This window comes from Cavia porcellus, unplaced genomic scaffold, assembly GCF_034190915.1.
Source record: "Cavia porcellus strain 051 isolate PalLab524CR breed Dunkin Hartley unplaced genomic scaffold, mCavPor4.1 scaffold_8, whole genome shotgun sequence".
In the NCBI taxonomy this organism is placed as follows: domain Eukaryota; kingdom Metazoa; phylum Chordata; class Mammalia; order Rodentia; family Caviidae; genus Cavia; species Cavia porcellus.
The window spans coordinates 56,309,593-56,328,572 of NW_026947491.1; positions in this window are offsets into that span (position 1 = coordinate 56,309,593).

The window sequence follows — 18,980 nt, forward strand, 5'->3', positions numbered from 1 at the left end:
GAGGCAGAGAGGTAGTTCAAATCACTGCTACAGCAACTAAGAAAAGGTCACACAATGTCATTATAACCATGAGTGAAGATGTGAAGGAGGACATGCTTTACAGCTGGTCTTTGAAAGGAGAAAGCAGAGGCATGGGTCAGGAGGAGAGAGAGGATGAGTAGAACAATCAGAGGTAAAAATAGGTGAAGCACAGGAGCCACATAATTTGAGTATACTGGAGGATTTACACGGAGCAACAGGATTAGAGAAAAGACTAGAAAGGCAGTTTGAGTCCAGATTTTAGAGGAATTTACATTTCTCTCATCACTATTAGGTTTTCCTTGAAAGCAGCTTTTGTTAGTAGGTGAGTAAAAGGGAAGTTATAAAGGGAAGTATAAGACAGGATCAGATACGGAGGGAATCAAAAAGTTTCCAAGTAAAAATATTGAGTGACAAGAGGATGGGTGAAACAATGAAAAATTTAGCACTACATTTTCCCTAAAATATCCTCATTTCTCTATAATGGAGTATATTAGGCACCAAATAAGTGGGGCAACCCATGCCTTTAGGAGTTGTAAAACAAAATATAGTAGGTGCTCACACTGAACAAGGCCTCCAAAACTGCTATGACTGTGTGTATTTAGCTAGTACTCCAAAGGTAGGAAGCTTTAATGTAAACCCTGCAGGTGTTTGCTATTGCTGCTTGAGTCAACCTTCAGTGTATCATGGGCACTTCCCTGACACCCAGGGAAGAGGTCACTCTTCCAGGGTTTGGCAGTAGTGTGTAATGGCAAGTGTCAATTAAAACAAATTTAAAAGAAAACAGATTCCTAGCAGAAGATAGAAGCTTCAGTGTTTTTTATGACCTAGTTTGGAAAACCCCACATCATTTCCATGTTAGTTACAAAGGTCAGGTCATTGTTACTTAGTGTGAGGAAGAGATGGACAGGACTGAAATACCAAAAGACAAAACTCCTGAGAAGCATTTTGGAGTCTGGTTACTAAAATAATTATACCACAATGTTGTGCTCTATGAAAAAAGAGTTTTTTCCTTATATTGAACATAGAAAAACAAATCACTAGATTTCTTAGAAAATAAAATATATAAGGATTGAAAAGATAAAAATCCAGTTGTCTTTAGTCATGGAAAGATATATATATATATATAATATATTTATATATATATAATTTATGAAGAATTTTATATTTATTATAATGAATAAAGCAAGCATGATTGCTGAATTAAAAGTAGTTTACCTAAATCAAATGATTTCTGTATAATTGTATTAAATACCTAAATATATAAGTTTTAAAATGTCATTTACAAGATTAACTAAAAGTGTACATAAAATCTAACAAATGTATATGAAATCATAAGGCAACAAAATAAAGACCATTGCTTTATGCATGTGGAAAGTTATATCATTGTCTATAAGTCTGATAAAGTCTGATCATTATAATAATGGAAGCTTATCTCCAGTTATAATGAAATATCAATAATCTCTCTTCTAGTTCGAAAGTTTACTATGACAATGACATTATATGAAAGAACAATAAGCTAAGAAATATAAGACAACCATTAAAAAGAATATCTGAGTAAAATTTGCTTTATCAGATATCAAACTTACTATAACGCTATAATGTTTTATGCAATATATTATGATTAAATATGGCTAATATTGTTATAGGAACACATGGAAGAATGACAAGAATTGTGTATCCTAGAAACAGATCCGTAAGTAAATATAAAATAATCTGTGAAAGAATAATTCTTCAACTAATAGACTATTAAAATGAAAAAATGAACACCACTGCACTGCACTGCACGCTTGCCATGCGCCCCATAGACCTGGACCAATGCCACTGCCACATCCCCACCCTGGACTGCCTATGCTGGCCCGCCATGTGCTCCCCATGTGCCCCAGATGCCGGGACCTGTGCCACTGGCCCATCCCTCGGCCCCAGACAGCCTACATTGCTACACCTCACACCCCACGGATGCCTGGACCAATGCCACTGGCCTGCCCCTTGGCCCTGGACCCCCTATGCCACTATGCTGTGCACTCCCACACAACCCATGGACACCTGGACCCATACCACCAGCCCACCCCTCAGCCCCAGACATCTTATACCACTGTGCATGCGCTCCTGCATGCCCCATGGGTGCCCATGTCGAGGACACCAGCTTGCCCCTGAGGGACCCCCCTACCTCCTGGACCTAATACTACTGTTGATCTTTGGCTCCCATCCTTTCTCCCAGAACCTTGGACTACAGCAGATTAACCATGCTAGCTTAATGGGAATTCAGTAATTGTCTCACCCAAACAGAAGACCTCAGCAGGCACCAGTCAGTGTGGAGAGTATGTCTCTAAAATAAAGGTATACGGTGGGTAAATAGGGGTAATAGTAAAGCTTCCTCAAACTAATTGTAAGACCTTGATGAGTCTGGCAAGAGCGTGGGTGACTCCTTCCTCCACACAGAGAACATCAGGCAGGGTGAAGAGTGTGCCAATAAGGACTCCCCCAACTTGTAGAAAATCAAAAAGACTTGTGAGACACACAGGCACAGAGTAAGGACACAGTAGGGCCTCAACCAACACAAACACTATAGACAGGGAGATTTGGTGACCTGGAATAATCTGAAGATAAAGTAACAGCGGGGTCCAAGAGTTGACCAACATCATTACTCCTAGGCTTGTCAGCCCAGGAAGAATATAGAACTCACCCAACAGGACCTGCAGGAGGAATTCAGGTGACTGGCCCTCTTCTTCATTGTGGTACTCAGCAATCAGACAAGCATTAACCACAGAGTAGAACCCTAAGATCCACATGACTGATAGTTGAGACCACTGGGATTGAAAGCCCAAATAATTGCCCAAAATGTGAAAATGACAAAACAAAAAAGCAAAATCGAATCTCAAACATCTAGCCCATCAGGGGCAAGTACAGGTGACATTGAAATAGAGGACTTTAAAAGTTGTATCCCAGAAATCTCCCAAAAGATAGCAAATGAAATTTAAAAAAATCCATAAGGCTATAGAGGAAATCAAATTACAAATAGTTTGTCACATAAAGACAGAAATAACAACCTTAGTAAAGGAGCTGATCAGCATAGCCAGAGAAGAAATACATTAACAAATACAGGAACATGGGAAATTGATTGAAACCTTGAATGAACAATATAGAAAGCAAGCAGAATCTATGAAACAAATTCAAAGAGATATCCAAGAAATAAAAACTTCTATTGAAAGTTGGCAAAATTGTTTAAATGAAGCTAAGGATAGAATTTCAGACTTTGAGGACAGAATCACAATCAGTGATCATGAAACAGTAGGACTTTTAAAAACAACAAAGCAACATGAAGTGACAATACAGCAGCTTCAGGATGATGCCAAGAGAAATAATATAAGATTAGTAGGCATCAATGAAGATATTCAGGTCAATGCAAATGACATAGGTAACTATTCACAGAAGTAATAGCAGAAAGTTTCCCAAACATAGGGAAAAATCCAATATGCAGATAAGTGAGGCATATAGAACACCAAATAGTTACAACCAACATAAATCTATACCCAAGCATATATTAATTAGAATACCAAATACACAGCATAAAAACAAAATACTAAAATTGTCAGATAAAAGACACAACTGACCTACCAAGGAAACTCCATCAGAATCATGGCAGACGTTTCAGCGCAGACACTCAAGTTAAGACGAGGTTGGAGTGAAGTATCTCAATCCCTGAAAGAAAACAACTTTCAATCCAGACTGATATACCCAGAAAAACTGTCTTTCAAATTTAATGGAGAAACAAGATACTTTCATGACAAAGAAAAATTGAAGAAATTCATGTCCACCAAACCAACCCTTCAGAAGAGAAATGAAAGACATACTAGATAGAGACAAAAATCACCATAATCTCCAGAACAACAGCAGAAAGACACCACATTGCAGGACAAGCAATTAAACAAGGGGGAAAAGCAGAAAACAAACAACAGAAACATAACATGGCAAAGTTGAGCCAGTCCATATCAATTATATCCATAAGTGTAAATGGCCTCATTTCACCAATCAAAAGAAATAGGTTGACAGAATGGATCAAAAAACAGGATCCCAAAATATGCTGTATACAAGAAACACATTTGACTCAAAAGGAAATTCATAGATTAAAAGCCAAAGGATGGAAAACAGCATTCCATGCAACAAGAACCCTGAAAAAAATAGGGGTAGATATTCTGTTTGCAGACAATGTGAACTTCAAACCTAAAATGATTAAAAGAGATAAAAAAAGGTCTCTACATACTTGTTAGTGGAAAAAGTCAAGAGGAAGAACTAATAATTATAAATATATATATGCACCAAATACAGGAGCACCCAACTATGTAAGACAAATACTAATGGATATGAAAAATCAAATACACAAGAACACAATTGTAATAGGAGACCACTGTCACAAAGAGATAGATCAAATAGACAAAAAGTCAGCAAAGAAATAAAGAACTGAATCCTGTTTGTGAGCAAATCAACTTAGTAGATGTTTACAGAGTGTTCCACCCAACCACATCAGAATATACATTCTTCCCAGCTGCACATGGGCCATTCTCCAAAATAGACCATATATTAACCCATAAAACATTCCTAAGTTATCTCAAAGGGATTGAAATTATCCCATGCATAATATCTGACCATAGTGCACTGAAATTGGAAATTAATGGCAAAAGAAATTATAAAACCAGCATAAATACATGGAAATTAATCAACATCCTTCTGAACAACCAGTGGGCTACAGTTGAAATTTAAAAAAAATAAAGCAATACCTACAATTCAATGAAAATGTGGATACATTGTACCATAATTTGTGGGATGCAATGAAAGCAGTCCTAAGAGGGAAATATATAGTAATAAATTGTCACATCAATAATACGGAGTGAGCACAAATAAAAACCTGATGCTACATCTCAAGCTCCTAGAAAAGGAAGAGCAAGTCAAACCCAAAGCCCATAGAAGAGAGGAAATTGTAAAGATCAGAGAAAAAATTAATTCAATGGAAACTAAAAAACAATAGAAAGAATTAATGAATTGAAGAACTAGGTTTTTTTTTTGAGAGAATAAACCAAATTGATAAACCTATAGCCAATCTTATCAAGGAAAAGAAAGAGAAAAACTTGAATTCATGTAATAAGGACTGAAAGAGAGAACTCACTACAGATCCTCGGGAAATACAAAAGGTCATGAATACTTACTTTGAAAATCTCTACTCACATAGGGTAGAAAACACAGAGGAAATGCACAGATTTCTAGAAACACATGAACTACCAAAGCTCAACCAAGAAGATACAGCAATTTTGAATAATCCAATATCAGCTATTGAAATTTGAAAACATAATTAAAAATTTACCAATAAAGAAAAGCCCAGGTCCTGATGGATTCATGACTGAATTCTATAAGAAATTTAGAGAAGATTTGATGCCAATAATCCTTAAACTCTTCAATGAAACTGAGAAGGAAGCAATCCTCCCTAAATCATTTCTGGATGCAAGTACTACTCTCATACCAAAACCAGAGACAGACCCAACCAAAAAGGAGAACTATAGGCCAATCTCCATAATGAACATTGATTTAAAGATTTTCAATTAAATAGTAAATAGAATGCAGCAAATCATCAAGAGGATTATACATCACAACCAAGTGGGATTCATTCCAGGAATTCAGGGATGATTTAACATATGCAAATCAATAAATGTAACACATCACATCTACAGAGACAAAAACAAAAAACACATGGTCATCTCAATAGATGCAGAAAAAGCTTCTATAAAGTCCAACACATGTTCATCATAAAGATTCTTTAGAAACTCAAAATACAAGGTTCTATCTCAATCTTATAAAGGGCATCTATGACAAACCAACAACCAATATTATACTAAATGGACAAAAACTGAAAACCTTCACTCTAAAATCATGAACAAGACAAGGATGTCCACTATCACCATTCCTATTCAATATAGTTCTGGAAGTATTAGCCAGAGCAATCAGACAAGAGAAAGAAATAAAAGGAATAAAGTTAGGAAAGGAAGAAGTTAAATTATCATTATTTGCCAATGACACGATACTCTACATGGAAGATCCAAAAAACTCCATTAAAAGACTGCTACAGATGATAATCAAATTCAGCAGCATAGCTGGATACAAAGTCAGCACTCAAAAATCAATAGCATTCCTGTACACAAACAAACAAGTCATTGAGAGAGAAATTATGGAAATATTTCCTTTCACAACATCACCTAAAAAAATGAAATAGCTAGGACTCAACCTAAGAATGTAAAAGACCTATATGCTGAACATTATACTGCCCTAAAAAAGGAGATTGAAGAGAATATTAGAAAATGGAAGGAATATCCTTCCTTGCTCTTGGTTAAAGAAGAGTCAACATTGTAAAAAGACCATACTCCCAAAACTGTTATACAGATTTAATGCAATCCCAATCAAAATACCACTAACATACCTCACAGGTCTAGAGAAACGTCTCCTAGAATTCATTTGGAAACAGAAGAAATCTAGAATAGCAAAGGCAACAGAAGAAAGACAGGAGGAATCTCAATTCCTGAAACTATACTACAAAGCCACAGTAATAAAATCAGCATGGTAATGGCAAAGAAATGGACTTGAGGACCAATGGAATAGATTAGAAGATGCAAACACAATTAAAAAACACTCGGCCACCTGATGTTTTATAAAGGGGCTAAACATGTTCACTGGAAAAAACATAGTCTCTTTAATAAATGATGTTGGAAAAATTGGCTTTCCACATGCTGAAGACTGAAACTAGACCCATCCCTGTCATTATGCACTAAACTAAAGTCAAAATGGATCAAAGATCTTAATATTAAAACAGAAACACTAAATCAATTGGAAGACAAGGAAGGTAGGAACCTTGGAGACATGGGGTAGATAGAGAATTCATGAACAATAATCAAACTGCATGGGAAGTACTTTCCATAATCAATAACTAGGATATCATATTATTAAAAAGTTTCTGCATGTCAAAAGAAATCTCCAACAAAGTAAAAAGAAAACCTAAAAATTAGGAAAATTTACTGCATCAGAAATACTTCAAAAAATCAACAACTGGGATCTCATATTATTAAAAAGTTTTTGCACTTCAAAGAAATCACCAGCAAAGTGAAAAGAAAACCCACAGAATGGGAAAGAATTTTAGCCAGCAGACCTCAGACAAAGGACTTATATCCAGAACATACAAAGAATTGAAAAAGATCACATGCCCAAATTCAAAGACCCTTTCCAAAAATGGGCCTCTGAGATGAACAAACATTTCTCAGATGAAGACATTAAAAATGGCAAGTAAATACAGGAGAAAATGTTCACCATCACGATCATTCAAGAAATGCAAATTAAAACAACATTGAAATTTCACCTCACTCCTTAAAGAATGGCTGCCTTCAAGAAATCAACTAATGGTAAATGTTGGTGAGGCTTGGGAAAAAGGAACAATTCTCCACTGTTGGTGGGAATGTAGACTGATGCAGCCACTTTTGAAATCAATATGGAGATTTATCAAAAAACTATGATTGGAAGTTCCATTCAATCCTGGGTATTTTCCCACCAAAATTGAAAAGATCATGTCACAATGATGTATGTGCACCCATGTTTATAGCAGCACAATTTGTAATAGCTAAATCTTGGAAACAGCCAAAATGCCCATCAACTTCAGAATGCATGAAAAAAGATGTGCTAATTTTATACAATGGAATAGTACTCAGCTATAAAAAGAATGATCTTGAGGCCTTTATATGTAAATGGAGGCAACTTGAAACTATCCTCATAAGTGAAATAGATAAGACCCACATTTGTAAATATCACATTGTCCCTCTAGTGTAAATAATTAAAAAATGAAAGAGTAATAAGATCCAAAATGTATAATAGAAATTATGAAAATGAAAGGGAAGGAAAGTGCTCTAAGGGAAATAACTGTGTGCATGTTTAAGTGTGTAAGATAGATAACCGTATTACTAAGTTTTCATTAGATCATTGAACATTCTGCTTGCACTTTTGAATGTTTGAGTATTTGTCCATCTTTGATCCTTTGATTTTGTAACTTGAACAACTATTTCTAAAAGGACAATATGTAACTCATCAACTAGTAATTTCTTAGTGTTAATATTTTTCTTTGAAACTATGTATTACCTCTACCCATTTTTCTGTTTTGTCTTGTTTTTTTTTTCTTTAAATAAAAAAAAAAGGTTATGTTAGGAGGTGAGGCTTTGTCAGAAAAGGCTAGTAACTGGGGATGTTACCTGAATGGGCATAGCTCTCTGCTTGGCTGTCCTTCATCCTCTGCTTCCTGGCTGCCATAATATAAGCAGCCTCCTCCCACCAGCGCCTTCCACCACACCTTCCTGCCTTAGATCCAGCCAAGTTGGATGAAAACATGAGCCAAAATAAACCTCTTCCTTATAAAAATAAAATGAAATGAAAAATGTCACCAAAGTCATAGTACACAAGCAGTAATATTTTAGTAGAGCAATAGCAAGTTTTATGAAAAAATCAATACAGTCTCACAGTAAAAACAAAAATGCCTATGAATAAATTTAACCTAAGATGAAATATCTCTACAATGAAAAATAGAAAAGGGCACACACACACACACACACACACACACACAGAAAGAGAGAGAGAGAGAGAGAGAGAGAGAGAGAGAGAGAGAGAGAAATGTCCTGTGTCTGTTCATGGATTGGAAGAATTAATACTGTGAAATTATTCATACTACTCAAAGTACAGATTCAGTACAACCTCTATGAAACAAGAAGTGATGCTCCACACAAAATTAGAACAAACAATCCTAAAATTGGTATGGAACCACTAAAGATACCAAATAGCCAAAGCAATCTCAAACAAAAAACTAGAGGCATCTTAATGCCTGACTTCAAAATACATTACAAAGTTATAGTAACTAAAATAACAGAGGACTAGAATAAAATAAATACATACACCAATGCAATAATTCAAGTGCCCAATAAATTCATGTATATACAGACAGCTGATTTTCCAGCAAAGATGTTAAGAACATTTACTGGGGCAAGCTTCATGCACACCAGGAGGAGAAAAGTCAGACTCTCCTGAGAATCTGCCATGCTGGGACTTGGGAGACCAACTAAGAAATCAGTTAGCCAGCCTTCCTGGTAAGCAACACAAGCCTACCTGTGCACAGGCTGAGAATCAACACTCCACTCTTTAAACAGACAGATGGTTCCAAAGACAGCCTGAGTTGCTATCACTAAGATATATGAAGTGACTAAATGCTTGTATTGTCTGGTTGATTATACAGGGCTGGGGCCAGTGGTCTGAGCATCTCTTGGGAGGATGACAGTATCCAATATAGTAAATATGGGGAATTTCCTCCTATCTTGTCTTTGAAGTCCAAAACTCTTTTCACTGTTTTGTTTTGTTATGATTGTTTTTGCTTTATTCAATATTCTGTTTTGATTTGTTTTATTGTGTTCTGTTTTTGGTTTGATTTTGCTATACCTGATGGAATGGACAAGTATTGTGAAGATAACAAGATATACTATTGTAGCTATTATCATTTTCCTGGTATCCTACTCTAAAGTTCTGTGCCAAATTTTGCTGCATTGTCTTGATTGGCTTTGTCTGTCTTGCTTTGCTGTATTTTATTATCTTTAAAATAAAAAATTAAGGGGCTGGGGATTTAGCTTAGCGGCATAAGCGCCTGCCTTGCAAGCAGGCAGTCGTGAGTTCGATCCCCAGTACTGATAAAAAGCAAAAAGACAAAAAAATAAAATAAAATAAAATAAAACAATCTTCAATAAATTCACTAGAGAAAGAATAATCTTCAAAAAATAAATATGGGAAAACTGGAAATGATAAAACATGCAAAATGAAACTAACTCCTTATCTCTTACTAAATACAACTTCAATTCAAAATGAATTAAAGACTTATAAGACCTCCAAACTATGAAACTTCTAGAAAAAATAACTGGAAACTTCTTCAGGACATAGGGGTAAGCAAAGATTTTTTTTTCTATAAAAAGAGAAATTTCAAAAATATAGACGATAGAAGCAAAAGTGGATAAATGTGATTACACCAAACCAAAAAGCTTCCTGGGACTAATAGTCAGTGGTAGAACATTTGCTAAGCATGTGTGATATCCTTAAGTTGATCCCCAACACCACAAGAGTAAGAATCTTTTGTAAAGTAAAGGACACAACTATCAGGGTAAAAAGACAATCTACAGAATGGTAGAAAACATTTGCAAACTATCCACCTGATAAAAGTTATATAAGATATTGAAAAACTCATTAGAAAAAATAAAGAACAAAGAAAAAAACAACAAAAAGCCAAGTACTAGGACACATGCCTATAGTCTTCACACCCTAAGAATCTGAAGAAGGAGAGTAAGCAGTTTTAGTCCAAATAGGTAACTTAACAATTAAGGAAGATGCTGTCATAGAATACTTTTTAAAAGGCAATAGACTTAAATATATTTTCTCAAAAGAAGACATACAGATGTATGGAAAAATGATTAACATTGTTAATAATGAAAGAAATGCAAATCAAAACCACATTAAAATATCAATTCACTCCAACCCAAAGGTTAATATAAAAAGTAGAAAAGTGTTAATGAGCATTTAGAACAAAAAGAACTTTAAATACTGGTGGTTGTCAGAGGTACAATCATCATGAAAATAGTATAATGTTTACTCAAAAATTTAAAGTAGAATACTGTATGTCTTACAATCCTACTCCTGGGTGAATATCCAAAGGAAATAAAATTAGTATATCAAAAAACTATGTGTACTCCATGTTTATGGCCACTCTAATTATCATAGCCAAGATAATATCCATTTACATAAATGAAGAAAACGTGTTGAACATGAACAATAGAATTCTTGTTAGTCATAAAAGATGAAATCTTGTTTTACATAATATGGATGCATCAAGACATGTTAAATAGGCACAAAGAGACAAATACTCTTTTAAAAAATGATCTCTTTTAAAAAAGACTTAACAGTTGATCTCATAGAAATAGAGAGTGGAATAGTGGTTAACAGAGGCTGGGCAAGGATGGGGAAGGCTGGGGAAGGCAGGGACAGGAGATTTGGAGAGGAGAGTCAACTAGTACAAAGTTAATACACAGGAAGAATAAGTTCTGATGGTCCATCACACAGAAGTGACAAAATTGAGTAAGAATCATATATTTAAAATAGCTCAAAGAAAAGGTTTTAAAGTTTTACCAAAAACAAATGATAAATGTTTGAAGCAGACATGCTAATTACTCTGATTTCATCATTGCACAAGATGGACTTGTACTGAAACCACATTGTATCTCACACATTTCCACAATCATTCTATGTAAGCTATAAATTTAGAAAACTATAAAATGTAGTAGTTCTTGGATGATTAGTTACTAATATGAGCAACTTGACATTAATCAAAAATTTAAAAAGTTAAAAGATAAAAACAAAGCAGGTAGAAAATATTCACAACACAAATAATAGACAAAATGTGCATGCCCAACCTGAGATGAATAAGTACCTCACAAATGAAGAAATACAAACAACAAATAAATACATGAAAAAATGCTTGACATCAATGGTCATTGGAGAGATTCAAATTAAAACAATTCTGAGATTTCCATCTCACAGAAACAATGTCACCAACAATAAATCAACCGATAACAAATGCTAGCAGGTCTGTGGAGAAAAGGGGACTCTTCCCCAAGGTTGGTGGGAGTGCAGACTGGTGCAACCACTGTGAAAATCAGTGTGAAGAGTCCTCAACAATCTTAAGACTAGAGATGCCATTCGACTCAGCTATTCCCCCTCTGGAAATCCTCCAAGAAGTATTAAAAACATCATACCACAGTGGTAGATATTCACCTATGTTTACAGCAGCATAGTTTGTAATATATAATCTTGGAAAGAACCCAAATGCCCATTAACCAAGAAATGGAGAAAAAAGAGGTGGTCTTTTTAAACAATTGAGTGTTGCTCAGCCATAAATAAGGATAAATTTAAGACCTTTGTAGGTAAATGGATGCAACTGGAGACCACACTTATAAGTGGAATAATCAGACTCACATGTGTTACCATCATATTGTTTCCCTGGTGTAAGAAACTGAAAGAGTAAATAAGGTCTAACATTACAATAGATATTATGAAATTGCTCAAAAGGAAAAAGGTAATAGGATGGGGGAAAGGAGAAAGGAAGGACAAGAAAAGAAAATACACGCAAGTTAGTTATACTATTAGCGTGTCTTAGTTCATTGAAAAGAAAGGTTGGTGCTAATATTGTTTGGAGAACTTTTTATGCCCATCTCTTGTACTTTGAATAACTTCTTTAAAGATAACAATGTGCAATGTATTAACTATTTTTATTTTGTTAATGTTATGCAGCTTTGTTTTACTTTTTTCATAAAATAAAAAATGCATGCTCAGAATATGCAAAGTTATTACTGAGTTAAGAATAAAACATGCCATTCCAGTAGAAAAATATCAGCCAAATGTATGGATAAATAGTAACAGAAGAGGCTAATAATCATAGGCAGTATTGATTAAATTTAATATGCTATCCAAGTATATGATATAAAGAGTTGAATTTAAGTAACTAAAGAAACACCTATTAAAACAAAGAGCTGATTACAAAGTACACACAGTACCAAAATGGTAAAGGTTTAGAAGACTAAAAGCAATGTGTATTGGGAAGCAGACTAGGCAGTACATACTCTCGTACATTCTTATTTGCATATCGCAACCACTCCATATATACTCACACACTCTAGAATAGCCTGGACAGCCATGTCCAGCATGTTCATTAAATAATTTTTAAAGTTATTTTTAATTTGCTCTGCTGACACAAAAAAAATTTAAAGGTTTAAGATAAAGCAACTTACTACAAATATTTAAGTAAATTAGCAATTCAACTTATAAATAGAAGTATATTTTCATCTTACTTCATTTTATTCATATTTTATGTACTTTTCTTCAAGTCTCAGTTTTCCAACCAAGTTATTAATTCAATAATTTTTTTCTTTATTTTTTATTGGTACCAGGGATCAAACTCATGACCACATTCTTGCAAGGCAGGCACTTATGCTGCTTAGCTAAATCCCCAGCCTTAATTCAATATTTTTCAACTATTGTAAGAAAGAGTTTTTATATCCATGTTTAAAGATATTGTGAACTTCCATCAAGTTTTTTATTTCATTACTTAGAGTGAGGATGGCGTAGATCTTCAGTTTCATTAACATACTCTGAATATGTATGTGTGTGTCTATCTATCATCTATTGAGAAGAGGTTTCTCTCTTTGACTTCCCAGGATCACATCTCAAAGCTGGGAACCCAGGTCATTATGATTCAACCTTTATACTCTTTTTTTCATTATCTTGCTATGAAACACAAGTAACCTCACTTTGAGGGTCTCATTGAAATCACTTAATGTTTAGTTTTAGGATCTGATCTTCAAGCCCAGGACTAACTGACTTGAAGTGATCTCAGCCTCAGAATGATTTCATAGTCCCTAAAGGGATGTGAAAAATGTTTATCTAAAAATGGAGTCTGTCTAAAAGTAGCAGAAGCAAGAAGGGGCTTCTTTTAGAAGAGGCTTCAAGTCTATAGCCCTTAAGCAAGATTTTGTTGCAGACAGCTTCAACAGCTGATAGCGAGAGCCAGTGAGGAAATTGGGTAACTGGATTGCTGTGGGAACAATCTGTGCATGAGAACCGATGTCATGCTACATGGTCATAAATGAGCATATGTATAGGCAAATGACCAAGTGGGATAAGCTCTCTCAGGGGAGGCCAATGAAGACTAATAGCAGTTCCATGAGCTTTTTCTTGCTTGTGATACCCTGGGAAGAAAGAACACAGAAATGAAAAGAAGCCCTAAGGGAAAATTTTACATCTGAAATGAGCTAATTTAATTCCTATACTGACTGAATAATCACTCAAAAGAGACTTTTAAAGCCAAAAACTGAACTTTCTTGACTATAGGTTTTGTACTATCAAACACAAAAGCAGATTCATAAACAAAATAAATATAGTTCAAAGTTGCCTGTCTATACATATGATTTAGGTCTATGCATTGAGAAGAGATAAGTATTATTAACCCTGTTTCATAGATGAGAAAACTAGTACTTGGATAAAAGAGATGTATTTTCTGTAGTTATAGAGAAAGTCCATGGCAAAGGATATAGAGTGCTCATTAGATATTTATTTGCCCCAGAGTTCATTCTTTTACCACCTCAGTAAAAACTGACTTCAATGGGAAAATGTTAAAATAGTGCCTCTGTTTCTTGAGCTCAATATTTGGTGCTGTGAGTCTTGTTCTCTTTTTTTTTAATCTCCTTATGATTACTGTAGGGCACCCATACGAGGTACATAATGAGTATAATCACAACAGCAAACGTTATGCTACTAAAATTTCACACAAGAACAACTCATTTCCTAAAACTGTTAGACTTGAGGACTTCTTCATGAACAAGAATATCTCATTGAAAATGAATGTTACTCCCACTATGATACAATTATTCTCCTCCTCTGTTCAAGACAAAAAGCGGAAACTCTAGTCAATGCAATTTAATTTTTTCAATCACAGTGTAACACAAAGGACTCTGTTGTAGGTATCCTCATTCTCACAAAGCCAGATCTTGCAAAGAAAAACCAAATCCCCCTACAATGTATGTCTTTTTACTCCACTGCATTGGAATAAGAAAAATCCCCAGTAGTGTGCCAAATTCAAGTGTACAGTGCTATTTCAAACCTACTTAGTTCCCACAGCTTAATCAGGTCTTCTAGTTTTTGAATTTTATGAGGATAAGGTGAGCACATACAGATGGACTCACTTCCAGCTCTTTACCAGGAAGCTGGAGGAAAGACAGAAACAGGTCTTTTGGTTTTTCTATCCTCGGGCTCCCCATGCTCTTCTTTACTTAAGGCTTGGCATATTCTCTGAGAAGACAGAGCCTTTCTCCTACAGGAGAAGAGGAGTGCAGTTATCACAAACAAAACAAAAAAGTACAAGTTTTGTTAAGAAGGCAACCACATTTTATTTTGTGAAAGAATCCATTTACATGCTTCCATTCTAGTTAATTCTTATACTTAAATTTGTATTCATCAATACTTGCATCTCAATTATTGTTTTCTGAGTAGTCTGGAAGCATCAGTGGGAGAAGTCACCAACTGAACTTAAAATAAATTGAGTATTGAATCTAAAATTTTCTGTCTTCTCCTCATAAATAGGTTGAAATATATGGAGTGGCACAGATAGATCCAATATTTTAATGTAGCTCAACTGAAATCCTAAAATACTTGCTCAAAATTAGTGTAGATGTCAGAATGAGTACTGTTTATAAGGAAAGACAGAAAAGTGGGGGTGTTTTCCGGTGTGAGTCAGATTGGTTCCCAATTTGCATACTTACATAGCAAAGCAAAAACTATGCAGTGTATTACTAAAGAAATGAATATCTGTTTTCCTGGTAATAAGATTATAATGTTCCCGACCAAATTTGATGTTTCCAATAGAGTACAAAAAGGCTTACATAATGAATGCTACTACCATAATGAATGCTACTAATTGCATTAAAAATGTTTCTGAAAGAACATAGACAAGGCTAAATTAATACCTCAAAGATTGTTGACGTCCCTCTTTTTGAGTAACTTCCAGCTTCCTTTTCAATGACAGCCTCAGCTCTGTTCTAAACTTGTTGCCCTGAGGCAAAATTTTTAGATAGCCAATCAAAAATTTGTCCATATTTCTCAAGAGCAGCCAATCTAGAATTGACTTTTAATCCCTTAATTTTCTTCTAGAACCATCCACCACAAGCCAGAGCTATAAGAAGCCCCTCCCAAGTGCTCCTTACCAAAACACGCCTATTTTCTGTGAATGTGGTCCCTCATGCTACCTTAAAGTAAAGCCTGATATATTATATTCTATTGTTCATAGAAGACAATTTAGTACTTTTAAGGATTTTATCACCAATCTCTTACCCACTTAAATGCTTGAACCAACTTCAGGTACTTTATGTGAGAATATTTCTGGTAAATAAAACTATTTTTATTATCTAAAATATCTAGAAACATGCTTATTATGATCTCTAGAAACAAGCATATATTAAAGTGATTTTTACAATTTCCCTAACCCTTGATCTTTTCTTTCTCCATCCTGCATCCATGACACATGTGAAGCAACCAGTCATAATGGAACTTGGTGGGAAATGGGGGGATCACACTTCTGCTTTAAAATATATCAGTAACTCAGGATGGACTCTGCATTTTCCTAGCAACATAATTATGCAAGGTGTTCTGTTAATCATCCTTCTGCAGAAACCAAGGAGCTATTTTGTCAGATTCCTTCAACAACAGTGTTTATAGTTAGATTTTGCTAATGAAAGACTCATGTTCACATAGAGTCAGAAGTAATATTTTTTTCTAGCATTGGCAGACATATACTAGTGCTTTGGCAGATATTCAATATGAAGTTTTGAAATGGCCTCAGTCTTTCTCCTATAACTCAGCTGCCAACAGCTGTAATCATTAGTAAAAATTTTCTGCAAGTTCTGCAATAAGCAGATTCATTGGAAGCTGTAGGAACTTTTACTGACCTTTGCTCCCTTAGAATTTGCAATGATTTTGTAAGCACTTAATATTCATATTAATTACCATCTTGATTGAAATACCTAGAGTGGTTCTGTTTTCTTGACTCAAACTTACTGATCAAATAAGGCTCAAGAGATCAACTTCTGAGTCCTTTAACTTGCTTTGTAATCTAGAGGCAGTGTTTCCAGTTTCCCTTTGTTATTATCTGAAAATGGAGAGTAAATTGCTAATGCAAAAGTTAGAAAAGAGTACTTCCAGGATCCACTGGAAGGCTAGTACTCTCTATATCTATAGCTTGACCAACTTTTCTTGCTGCACATCTTGGTCAATACTTAACAGTGCAAAAGAATATATACCCCAAACAGCTACATCAAACACATTCAGTCCTTAGATCCCACTCAAGGCATTTTGGAGATCACCATTATCTAGCAGAAGGAGGATGTATATATGAAACAAAGTGGAATCCATAAATACTGGAAGAAAATAAGTCTTCTGTCTCTGCTTTAATGTTTTTGTTTGTTTATTTGTTTGTTAACATGTAATTTTCCTTTTGGAAAGCTATGTTCAATTTAATTTTTTTGGGTCACCAAAAATTCTATTATAGAGTTCTGAACTCAACTATTGAAGAACTCAAGAGTGCCACAGCAGCTGGGAGAGGGAGGTAAAGACAATTAAAATAAGGAGACATGGGTGGGCCACCCAGGGACATATGAAAAGCTGCTAGCTAGACTGGCCCCATCCTCTATATCTAGAGACCAACATCATCCCTGTACTCAGCACTAATCCTACTTCAGACTTGGGGTTAACTGGCAGTTTTGGGCTCTGAGTTGAATGCTACCACAGAACTGTGGACACTAGAAGAATTATATTATTCTTTTTCTTTGTTTGTTTGTTTCCTTTTTTCTGTCTTTTTTAGGTAATTTAGGCTTTTAATTTTATTTTTATTCTACTGTATTCATCTTTTTCTCTTTCTTCAACTATCTCTCTTGACTTTATGATATTTTCATGCATGTGAATGTTGTCTCTAGTCTTTGTTGTTCAGTTCCATAATCTTTTGGGTCTCTTTGATTGTTTTCTCCTGTGCTCTTCTCCAGTTTCCCAAAGTTTGGGTGATAATCCTTAGTCCTCCACTCTTGCTTCTACTATATTTCTCTTAATTTATCTCTCTATTTTGTGTCCATCCCTCTTAAATTTCCCAATCACAGTATAAAATAACTTTACTAAGGAGAAACTTTTTGCATACCAGCTCCTGATTTATGTTGGATTTTGTTATAGAGTTGTAGATACTGATCCTATGGCTAGAGGTACTTTTATCTCATCACTGAGACAAAATATCTGACATTCAAAGTTCAAGGAGGAAAAGTTTATTTAACTCACAGTTTTTGAGGTTTCAGTTCACAATCAAATGGTTTCAAATGAGGGAGGTACATGGAAGAGGGGCAACAATTCATGGCAATGGAAGACAGCAAAAGCAATCAAGAGAAAGAGGACAAAACAAACCTCTTTCTTTCCCTTACATATTTCCTAGTCTATCAGGATTATGGAAGTGCCAATCCATTCAGAGGATTGATCCATCAATCACCAACCTTTAATCCCAAATCCTGAATCCAAGCATTGCACTATGAATCAATCATACTTTTTAGATTCAGCCACCTCCAAAAAAATCTATGGCTACATGAGGCTTTGGGGGTACATCTAGACACAAACTATAACAGGTAACAAATTAGTAGTTACCATAATTTGTTAGTTTGTAGGCTGCATGTAATGCTGTTGTCATTGCTGATTGTAATACTTTACCAAGAATGTCATTCCTATGGTAATCTGTTATTCTCCCTTAGAGAACAACATTTTGATTGTCTGGGATCATAACTATCACCATAGTACCACACCAAAGGACTGTGTGCCAAACAAAATAAATAGCAACATCTCATTCTTAATAAATTGAGAATGTATGCTTTTTGGAAAGACACATATACAAAGAAGCTACCTATACCTATGCTATGGTTTATATCATATGCCCCGCGCCTAAGGCTCATGCAATCATGGACACAGCTGAATCTAACATCTGTGATTGGCTCGTTGTCTAGCACTCAAATTGGTGATGTGAGTGCTATACCCACCCCGGGGGTGAAGCCAACGTACTGTGTAATAGTATGTAACAGTGTGTAACAGCAGGAAGAGAGTGTATCTTCCTCTCTTTTGCAGTTTGTGTTTGCTATTTGTGGCTGCCATAAGCTGCTGTCACTTAGCCATGTCATTTTATACTGGACCCAACTGAGTAGGGACCAAAACTTCCAACATATAAGAAATAAGCCTTCCCAAAGAGGAAACGCTGTATTGGCTTTTGGCAACTGCTGGAAATTGAG